Genomic DNA, 11,653 nt, shown 5'->3' with positions numbered 1-11,653 from the left:
AAAAAAAAAAAAAAAGAAAGAAAGAAAAGAAAAAAAGAAAGAAAGAAAAGAAAGAAACTTTAGTAAAGCTCAAAGCACACATTGCACTGCACACAATATAGTGGGACACTTCAATGCCTCACTCTCATGAATGGATAAATCCTGGAAACAGAAACTAAACAGAGACACAGTAAAACTTACAGAAGTTATTAAACAAATGGATTTAACAGATATCTATAGAACAGTTTATCCTAAAACAAAAGGATATACCTTTTTCTCAGCACCTCATGGTACCTTCTCAAAAATTGATCATATAATGGGTCAGAAAACAGGCCTCAACAGATACAAAAATATTGAAATTATTCCATGCATCCTATCAAATCACCACGGACTAAGGCTGATCTTCAATAACAACATACATAATAGCCAGTGTTCACGTGGAAGCTGAATAACACTCTACTCAATGATAACTTGGTCAAGGAAGAAATAAAGAAAGAAATTAAAGATGTTTTAGAGCTTCATGAAAATGAAGCCACAACATACCCAAACTTATGGGACACAATGAATGCAGTCCTAAGAGGAAAACTCATAGGTCTGAGTGCCCCCAAAAAGAAATTGGAGAGAGTATACACTAGCAGCTTGATAGCACACCTAAAAGCTCTAGAACAAAAGGAAGCAAATTCACCGAAGAGGAGCAGATAGCAGGGAATAATCAAACTTAGGGCTGAAATCAATCAAATAGAAACAAAAAGAACTATACAAAGAATCAATCAAACCAGGAGTTGGTTCTTTGAAAAAAATCAAGAAGATAGATAAACCCTTAGCCAGACTAACTAGAGGGCACAGGGACAGTATCCTAATTAACAAAATCAGAAATGAAAAGGGAGATATAACAACAGAATATGAGGAAATCAAAAAAATCATCAGATCCTACTGCAAAAGCCTATGCTCAACACAACTGGAAAACCTGGATGAAATGGACAATTTTCTAGACAGATACCAGGTATCAAAGTTAAATCAGGATCAGATTAACGATCTAAACAGTCCCATATCCCCTAAAGAAATAGAAACAGTCATCAATAGTCTCCCAACCAAAACAAGCCCAGGACCTGATGGGTTGTGTGCGGCAGTGGGCTGCGCACAAGTAGCCTGGTCTCCAGTGAAGTGTAGGTCTTGAACCCCCGGTGGTGATTTCTACTTATATGGGAAGGATGGTGTTTGATCATGTCTCCTGGACCCCTGGCTCCTATCAAAGTTACCTCCCCCACAGCCCCCACAGGAGTGGTGTGTGGCTATCAATCATGTAGGAGCAGCACCAAGCCCTCCCACATGCAAATAAGGTTCCCCCAAACTCTCAGTCCAAGTACCTGCTGTCGAACCCTGAATCACCCGCAAAACTGTATATAAATCCTATCCAGCAAATGAAAGGTGCGCAAGAACTACTCTGTCATCTGAGTCTTTTGTTCCAAGAGCTGTAACACTTGGGAAGAGATCTTCTCTCCCAAAGAGCCACCTGAGGTCCCGCCGCACTCCTCACTGGATAGTCTGCTTCTCATCCGCCCAGCCTGACCCAACTCAGAGAGAGGCTCAGAGTTACCAAGCGACCTGGAAGGCATGGCAGAGACTTTGTCTCCTTGCCTGCACTCGCTTCCCGTCGCTGGAATCCTCACACCAGGCTTGAACAGATATCTTTGTGGAAAACCTCTGGTACCCAGGCCCAAAACTGGCTCCCGACATGGGCCTGAAGACATGACTGCACCAAATGGATACTGCGGGAAGGTGAGCCTCCACACCTCTGGAAACAACCTGGCTTTTCCTACTTTGCTTTCGGTCAGTGCCATCGTGTGTATTTAGACAAACTAAAGGGGCAAATGAAACCTCCTGGCCAGAGATACTCTCTGGTGTTGGCTGAAGGTCCCTCTGGCCTCTGTCTAAATCTCAACTGCCCACAACTGGCGTTGGCAAAGACTCTCTATCTAACTTCTCCTTAAAAGAAAAAGAAAACCTGGTAACACAGCAGCCACTTAAGAGCCACAGGGTGGCTGCCAGTTCTTAAATCTGTGGGAAGGCTTAGCGTTTTGGACCTCTGTGGACTCCCCCAAAGCCGAATAGGCCAAGGGAGCATTCCCACTGAACAAGCGCTTCTCCTCTTTTCTATCATGGGTAACTCATCATCACATAAAAAAATCACCCTAGGTCAGGGAAATATGTGCCCTTCTGAAACACTGAGGAGTAAAGATGGCTAAAAAACAAGTCTCCTTGTTTTGTGAGGAAGTCCCTCAGATAGCGCCATGCATGGCCAGTGATATTTATAGCCCAGACTCATGAATCAGAGTAGTTTCTCTCATCAAAAACAAAGATACTCGAAAAGGAAAAAATTCCCTCCCGTGATTTTTTGCCAATCTTAGCTGCAATTAGGCAGTGCATCGGGCCATCTAAAATAAGACAGACTGATAGCAACACAGCTCTTGGGCCCCCTCACTCAGATGAACCCAAAGATCAAGGTCCTAAAAACCTCTCCATTTCAGATCTCACAGCCCTTTCCCAATTAATAAGAGAAATAAAACCCATCTACTCATCTCTGCCACCTTATGCCTCAGAGGAAACGCTAAACATACCATCTGCTCCTCCGGCCCCTCCCTCTCCCACTCAAAGGCAAGGCTCCATTAAAAAAAACAAAGGAGCTACCACCTTCTCCTCCCCCCATCCAACCAGAGAGAGGTAACTCTCCTTCCCCTTCTCCATGCTGTAAAAGCGAAATACCTTCAAAACTCATAGATGAAGCCCCACCTAACTCCATAGTCCCTTACCCCCAACCATCTACCACCCAACAACTTTGTAATATTCGAGACTCTCTTGCAAAAACTAACCCCGCCTCCCATGCTACTCAGGAGCCCAATACAAAACTAAAAACCCAAACTGCTAAAGCATTCCCAGTTACTATCAACCCCAGCCAAAATAAGCCCCTTAATTGGTACCCACTCCAAGCCTCAGACTTAAAAGAACTCAGGCAGGCGGTGAAGGAAGATGGCATCTTTGCACTCTGGACAAAATCCTACAGAGCCATATTGCCAACTTAAATAACCACCCCCCCCCCAAGATTGGAGAGATATTTGTCATTCTGCCTTTCCTGGCCCCATGTTTTTGGAATGGGAAGCCTTATTTGGAGATGAATGCCATCAACAAGTCAGGCAAAACCAGGGCAGAGGAGACACTCCATGGGGCTTTAATGAACTCTTTGACCAGGAAGACTTTTCTACTGCAGCACAGCAGGCAACTCAGCCAGCAGCTTCTATGAGCAGGTCTGCCTCTGTGCAACCCAAGCTTGGGATAGGCTCACTCCACCCTCAGGGTCACAAGACCCTGCATCCTCTCTGCTCTCTCTCCAACAAAAGCCCAGAGAACCCCTATCTGATTTTATTCTCAGAATTATAATGAGCCTAGAAAGAAAAATCCCCAACCCCACAGCCAGAGACCTCCTCCTTAAAACCACTGTATGGGAAGGCATGAACTCTGAATCCAGACTAGCTTGCCAGGGTCTCCAGGAGGAACATCACAGTAGGTGTATCATGGCAACCAGAGATATAGGAACTGTATCCCCACCAGGTTACATCCATGGCTCAGGCATTTGTAGCAGCAGTAAAAACAGGAGGAATCTGCTTCAAATGTGGAGAGGCATGACATTAGAGGGATGAATGCCCACAAAACTCTCTCCCCATAGCAGATTCTAATCACAGTAAGAAAATCTGCCCCTGCTGCAGAAAAGATTCCCATTGGAGGAGATACTGTACCACTGTATATGATAAGGATGGTAAGCCACTGGGGCCTTTAAGATGGGGCAGCCCTCAGACCCAATAGTAAGAGGGGCAACTACTCCCATAGAAGCCTTATGGGTATCCAGCATCTCAGAAGGCTCCCGTTCAAAATTAACCATTAAGATAGACAATAAACTATTCAAGTGCCTTATTGATACTGGAACAGACAGGACAATTTTAAGGCATCAAGAGATCCCACATGATTGGCAACTGATCTCTGTGCCCCAGCTCGTAGGCATAGGGGTTACCTCTCACGCATTCAATACTAAACAAGCTTACAAGTGGGAAGACCCAGATGGGGCTATTGGCCTTATGTGCCCCCTGGTGACTCAAGTAGCCATCAATCTTCTAGGAAGAGATATTTTACAAGACTTAGAGGTAGTTCTTACCACCCAACCAGAAAGAGACCACATTATAATAGAAGACATTACCTATAAAGATAATACCCAAGGAGACCCTAAAAACCCTCCTCCAAATCACCCCCAATTTTAGGGTCCACTGGAAGATTTAGTACTCCATGCTTTTATTGGCTTTCTGACAAAGCCATCTGGGTCCCACAGTGGCCTCTATCAAGGGAGAAGCTTAGAGCCCTCACACAACTGGTAGAAGAAAAGCTGTTGCTACAACATCTCCACCCCTCCCACAGTCCATGGAATACTCTTGAGTTCACTATTAAAAAGAGCTCAGGGTGGGGGTGGAGATTATTACAAGATCTGAGGGCAATTAACAAAACCTTGCAAGTCTGGGTCTCCCCACAAGGAGGGCTACCCCACATCTCAGCCATCCCTGCTAATGTTCCCTGTTAGCAATAGACATAAAAGATTGCTTTTTTCCATCCCCTCCACCCCCAAGACTGTGAATGCTTTCCATTCTCAGTACCTCCCATTAACAACTCTGGTCCAGCCTCATGATATAAATGGACTTTTCTCCCTCAGGGAATGGCTAACCATTTGTCAGGAGGCTGTAGCCACTGCATTAAAACCCTATTTAGACAGAGGACTCGATATCTATCATTACATGGACAATATTTTAGTTTGGGGAGACTCTTCCACCTCCCCCTCCCAACTTAAGGACCAACTAATACCCTCCCTATCTGCCCTAGGATTCAAAATAGCCCCTCACAAAATTCAACTTATTCCTCCCATTGCATTTTTAGGGACAGAGATTTCCTTTACCTCAATATGTCCTCTCAAACCCAACCTTTCCTTCCCTAAAAAATTAACTCTCGCCTCCCTCCAGAGCTTTCTGGACAACCTCAATTGGCTTCAGCCCTGGCTGCCCCTTCTTTCAAGCACCCTTCAACCCCTCTTTAACCTCCTGAAAGGATACAAAAGTCCCTCCTCCCTGAGAACACTGTCCCCAGAGGCAGTCCAAGCTCTAAATTCTGTTAATGCAGCCCTAAAAGATATTGCTCTTGCTAAGTATGACCCAACAAAACCTATACAGCTCCTCATCTTTAACTCCTCCCCTACACTTGTGGGAGCCTTTTACTAACCTCAAAGGGTGCTGGAATGGCTCCACACCCTGATGGATGGTGCACCCAAAATTTTAAATTACACACTTGCTAGCATGATTAAAATGGCAGGAATAAAGCCCTGCAAACCCTGGGGAGAGAGCCTGACATTCTTATCACCCCCTTCTCCCTCTCTGATATTCAGTGGCTAATCAAAAAAATCACTCCCACTTGCTATCAGCTTAGTAGGATTCCCAGGACAAACTGACAACCATTATCCTGACAAGAAATGAGCCTCTACCCTCCCTCTGTTGTGATGGCTGCCCCCGAACTATTCTCAAAAGGACCCATAGCAGGAGCCCCCTCAATATTTACTGGTGGGGAAAGAGGGGGGCTGCAGCAGTAATATACTACTTCCCTGGGGATGAACCCCCTATCCTCTGATTCAAAGAGCTACCCAGTCACTCCCCCAATATGAAGAATTATATGCCATCTATCTAGCTCTAAAAGAAGTCAAGGGCCCCCTTAAACTCTTTTCAGACAGTGTATATGCTGTTAATTTGCTCCCCTGGTTGTCAAGATCCTTCATCAAACTAGAAGCCAACCCACTTTCCCCTCTGCTCACACAGGTCTCCACCCTCCTACAGGAAAGAGATTCCCCCACCTGCATCCAGCATGTCCGATCTCACAGTACCCTGCCAGGTCCTATATCTGAGGGAAATGCACTTGCTGATCAAACTGCCTCAACAGGGACATTCATGGCCTCCACTGAACAAGCAGATCAATTTCATTCACGCAAACACACAAATATAAAGGGGCTTTGTGCCGCTTCCCCCATATCCCTTTTGCTCAACTCCAAAGGATATAAAGACATGCTCCTCTTGTGCATCCCTCATTACCATTCCAGCTTTACAGATGATAGGCACCAACCCCAAGGCCTTAAGTCCAATGCCTTATGGCAAATTGAGGTCACCCATATTCCCCAATTCAGTAGACAAAAATATGTTTTTATCACCATAAATATGTACTCACATTTTATATGGGCCAAACAAGTGAAACAAGTGAAAACTCAAAAGGTTGATTCATCATATGCTCTCCACCTTTGCCATCATGGGCATTCCTCAACAGATAAAAACTGATAATGGCCGGGACTTCACTAGCTCTCAATTCAAAACCTTCTGCACACACTGGGAAATTACCCATCATATGGGAATTCCCTACAACTCCCAGGGCCAAGGAATAATAGAAAGAACACATCAAACCCTAAAGGCCCAACTCCTAAATCAAAAGGCAACCACATATCCCCCTAATGTATAATGATGGCTATGACAACACTAAACGTATTTAGCATCTACAAAAACCTCCAAATATCCTCCTATCTCCCTCCATTGGCACACAGCAAAATTAGCCACCACCACCCCCATCCTAGTACCATGGCGAGATCCTTTGTACAGAATTTGGAAGGGACAAGACCCCCTCCTTACAGCCAGGATGGGTTTCTCTTGTGTCTTTCTACAGGACCAGCCTAAGCCTATCTGGGTTCCTGCCAGAAATGTCCAACACCACCCCACCGACCACTAAGATGGTCCTGCCTCTCACTGGTAGATCTAGGACAGGTGAAGAAGAGGAGGAGGCAGAGGAAATGCCACACCCAGAAGGAAAACAAGATCTCCTGGAAGGACATCCATGACCTGGTGACTGCTGCCCAGGCCATGTGCCTTACACAAGCCCCCCCTCTCTTCTATTCTCTTAGCTGTTTTCTTCATGCTAACTCTGCTGCTGCCCACCCTCTCCTTAGCCTTCCAATTAAATGCTGTTCTTATAAGAATTGCCTTGGTCATGGTGTCTGTTTACAGCAGGAAAACCCTAGCTAAGTCAGCATCCTTCCACCCTTAGATATGGGCCGTAAGGGAGATGTTTCAGATAAAAGAAAAATAAAAGGACATTATCAGAGACAGTTGCAGACTGTCCAGGCTGTCCATAAACAGAATACAGTGGAGATTAACTCTTGAACCAGCAGGGAGCCACTGCTTCTAAAACACCAACAACCTTGACACTAAGGTGGTTGACTGATCAACCTATTTGGACTGAACAATGGATTATGGCAAAATAAAAATTATAGACACTAGAAGAGCTAGTCCAAGAGCAGCTGGAGGTCAAACACATAGAGGAGTCTACCAGCCATTGAAACTCTTCTGGATTTGTCATCAAAAAGAAATCCAGCTAATAGAGGATGTTAACAGAGCGGAGAGCAGTCAATAAAATTATTCAGCCAATGGGTTCCTTGCAGCCTGCAATCCCATTCCTTTCCTTGTTACTGAAGGAATAGCTTATCACAGTGATTGATCGAAAGGATTGTTTTTCACAATCCCTTTACAACTACAAGGAAGAGAGATTTGCCTTAACAGTTCCCACATTTATCCACTCAATGCCAACCAAAAGGTACCAACTGGAAGTTCTGCCACAATGAATGTTGAATAGTTTTACCTTATGGCAATATTTTAGACAACAGCTATTGAAAATAATTTGTAAAATATTTTCTCAGTCCATAATTTACCATTATATGAATGACATATTGCTAACTGATTCAAATAGAAATTCCTTAGAACAAATGTTTGATGAGGCAAAAAAGAGTTTGCCTTCTTGGGGATTACAAATGTTCTTGAAAAACTACAAGGAAGAATTCTGTAAATTACCTAGCAAATATGATAAATCTGCAGGAAGTTCAAAAACAAAATATACAAATTAGAGAAGATTGGCTAAATGCTTTTAATGATTTTCAAAAATTATTGGGAGATATTAACTGACTTTGGCCTATAATTGTTTTGGTCACTCAAGAGCTGAGTAATTTATCTCAAAAGTTGATAAAGAATTAAATAGCACAAGACAAATATCAGCTGAAGCCGAAAAGGAATTGTCTGTAACTGTAGTGGTTTACCCTGATGCTGCTTATATTCTAATGATGGCCCACAAAACTACTCTAAAGACAAGAGAGTCTGTAAATAAGACACTGAGTGACCCTTCCCCCAGTTAATTCTGATTGGCAAATAAAGATGCAGACAGCCAATAGCTAGGAAGAAGGGATATAGGTGGAGTTTAGTTTTCCAGGGCTGCTCTAAGCCAGGAAGAAACCCCATGCCAGGATTTTTAAATATTTTTTACTACACTAATGGAAAATTACAGAATGCCTGTATAGATCTTACTGACCCAATGATGGCTTATATTTTAGTTATCTTGCCTTCTACTTATTCTCCCACATCCCCACAGAGGGAAGATTATATTTTAGAATCAATATTTTGAGCACAAAAAAAGAGTAAAAACTTAAAGACCTATATAGAAAAGGTCTGTGAACTGATTCTAAAAGGAAAAATCAGAGTTCATCAATTAGCTAGAATAGATCCATCTGAGATTGTGGTACTTCTTATGAATACTGAGATTGCCTCATCATGAATAGAAAATGAATATTAATGAAGAACTTGCAGTAATTTTGGGGGGAGAAATTAACCATAAATACCCACAAAGCAAGTGACTTCAGTTTACACAAAGAACCATTTGGATTCTCCCTCTTAGAGTAAAAGTGACACCAATTTCTAGAGTCCTTATATTTTATACTAATGCAAATAAAAAACAAAAGGCAGGATATAAGTTGGAAAATACAAGTAAGGTGGTTGAGAGTCCTTATAACGCAATTCAAAAATCAGTTATTTGTAATTGTTATGATGTTATTAGATTTTCATAATCTCTTAATATAATAATAGACTCTCAGTATCCAGAGAGTTGCTTTGTATATAGAAACTGATGAACTTATTCAGCATGATTCTGAACTGACTTCACTGTTTATTCAACTGCAATGAGTGGTTAGAAATAGAGATGATGCATAATATATAACACATCATATTTCATGTGGGTCTACTTGGCCTTCTAACTCAAGGCAATGATGATATTGATTAGCTATTGATAGGAAGTGGGATTGGGGCTTCAGAATTTAAAAAAAAATTGTTAATAGCAAAGGTTTAAAAAAAAGAGTTTTCTATTACTTGGCAGAAAGCCAAGGAAATTGTAAAGGCATGTCCTACTTTTTCAATACATAACCAAATTCCATTACTGACAGGGAGTAAACCTAAACTCACCCAAAGAAATGAAGTTTAGAAAATATATGATTCGGTTTACAGAATTTGGTATACTGAATAGAGTACATCATACTATAGACACATAATCAGAATTTCAATGCACAACTGCTTCAACTTTTGAAAAGGCTGATCCTATAATTACACATTTATTACAATTCATAGCCATTATGGCAATACCTAGAAAAACTAAGACTGACAATGCTCCAGCACGTGTCTCTAGTGAAATGGAATGATTTTAATACATGTTTTGGTATAAAAACTATTGCGGGTTTACCAGACAACCCTACAGGACAAGCAGTCACAGAGAAATCCAATCATACTTTAAAGGAGATGCTCGACAAGCGGAAAGGTGGACCGAAGCCCTCCAGAGATAGATTGCGTAACGCTTTGTTAAGGTTGTTACTGAATGATAACAAAAAAGCTACAGCTTCTGAGAGACATTGGATTATGGGGGGGAGCCTGCTGAACCTACCAGCCTGTTTATGTTACCCATGTCCTAACCTCAGAATAGAAAACAAGAAATGTGTTACACTGGGGGAGAGAGGTCATGCCTAAATTTCCATAGGAAAAGAAAAGCTTTGAGTTCTTTCCAAACTGATAAAAATTACACATGACAGGGGCTGACCTCCTGATGATCTCAACTATAGACTAGAAGAAAATTAAAGGGTCAAACAAACTGGCAATGTTCAACGTCAAACCCTCTATTAAAACAAATCGGAAACTGACTGGGACATTATATGTCTCCAGCCAGAAGTTCAGCTTTCATGGCCAGTAAGTCTTGTTGGCTACCAAGTTCTCAGACTTAGTATTGCATATCATAATGGCATGAATAGATATTTGTGTTGCAGTTTGATTGTATGATCAAACTAGCTTCTAAAGAAAGGCAGTTGTTTTTCAGTTGCTGACAGAAAGCATGAAACCAACCTTAATTGTTCTGTGCGTGCTGTGTGTTCACACAGATAGATGCCTTTACAGTCCTATGTATTGCAGAATAGAAGACCAGGAAGGCCACCCTGACAGGCCCCACCCTCAGGGATGCTGAGATGCAGAGACATGTTTTTCCAGCTCCCTGCTTGATCCTACCTTACCTTCATTGAAGCATTTCCCTCTAAAGACTTGCTTCTGGCCGGGCAGTGGTGGCGAACGCCTTTAATCCCAGCACTCGGGAGGCAGAGGCAGGTGAATTTCTGAGTTCAAGGCCATCCTGGTCTACAAAGTAAGTTCCAGGACAGCCAGGGCTACACAGAGAAACCCTGTCTCGAAAACACACACACACACACACACACACAAAGACTTGCTTCTAGGACATTTTCAGAGCAGCTAGGCTATTTGGTACTGCCTTTCAGACTGTTCAAATCATTTGTTCAAATAATCAAAGCACTTTTTATACCTGCACATTCTCAGCATACATAGCCTAGATAACAAATGCTATAGCTAGCTAGCTTTCTTTTGTAATTATTAATCATTTTATTCAAATTAATCATTTACATTTCAAATGATATCACCCTTCCCGGTTACTGCTCCACAAACCCCCATCCCATTCCCTTCTCCCCCCCTCCCATTTGCCTCTATGAGTATGCTCTTCCACCCATTCACCCACTACTGCCTCACCCCTCTAGCATCCCCAGGACCAAAGGCCTCCCCTCCCGTTGATGTCAGATAAGGCCATCCTTATCTGTAACTGGAGCCTTGGATCCCTCCATTTATATACTTTGGTTGGTGGTTTAGTCTCTGAGAGCTCTGGGTGGTCCAGTTAATTGATATTGTTCTTCCTCTGGGGTTGCCATCCCCTTCAGCTCCTTCAGTCCTTCCCCTTACTCTTCCATTGGAGTCTCCAGACACAGTCTGGTGGTTGGCTGTGAGTATCTGCATCTGTATTGGCCAGGTGCTGGTAGAACCTCTCAGGGAGCAGCCATATCAGGTTCCTGTCAGCAAGCACTTCTTGGCACCAGCAATAGTGTTTGTGCTCAGGGCCCGTGTGCATGGAGGTGGAGCACAGTTTCTCCTGAGTTTGTAGAAGCTATTATTGTTGCCCAACCTTCCACAACCAGGATATATCCCTTCTGACTCCAGAAAGGGTTTGCCCTTGAGATCAGACCAGGGGCAAAGGGCAGAATAGTCAAGGCCAGAAGACAGCAGTCAGGACACAGGGCAAGGAGGAGCAGAGGGGGGGCGGGATATGGGGAGATGTGAGGCTTGTGCAGTGTTGGGGCAGCTCATAGAGTTGTACAGGGTGGCCTCCCTGCTGTTGGGGTGTTGCTCAGTTTCTGGGCAGA

Source organism: Mus pahari, chromosome 19 (genome assembly GCF_900095145.1).
Source record: "Mus pahari chromosome 19, PAHARI_EIJ_v1.1, whole genome shotgun sequence".
NCBI classification, from domain to species: domain Eukaryota; kingdom Metazoa; phylum Chordata; class Mammalia; order Rodentia; family Muridae; genus Mus; species Mus pahari.
Note: the sequence above shows the minus strand (reverse complement) of the source record.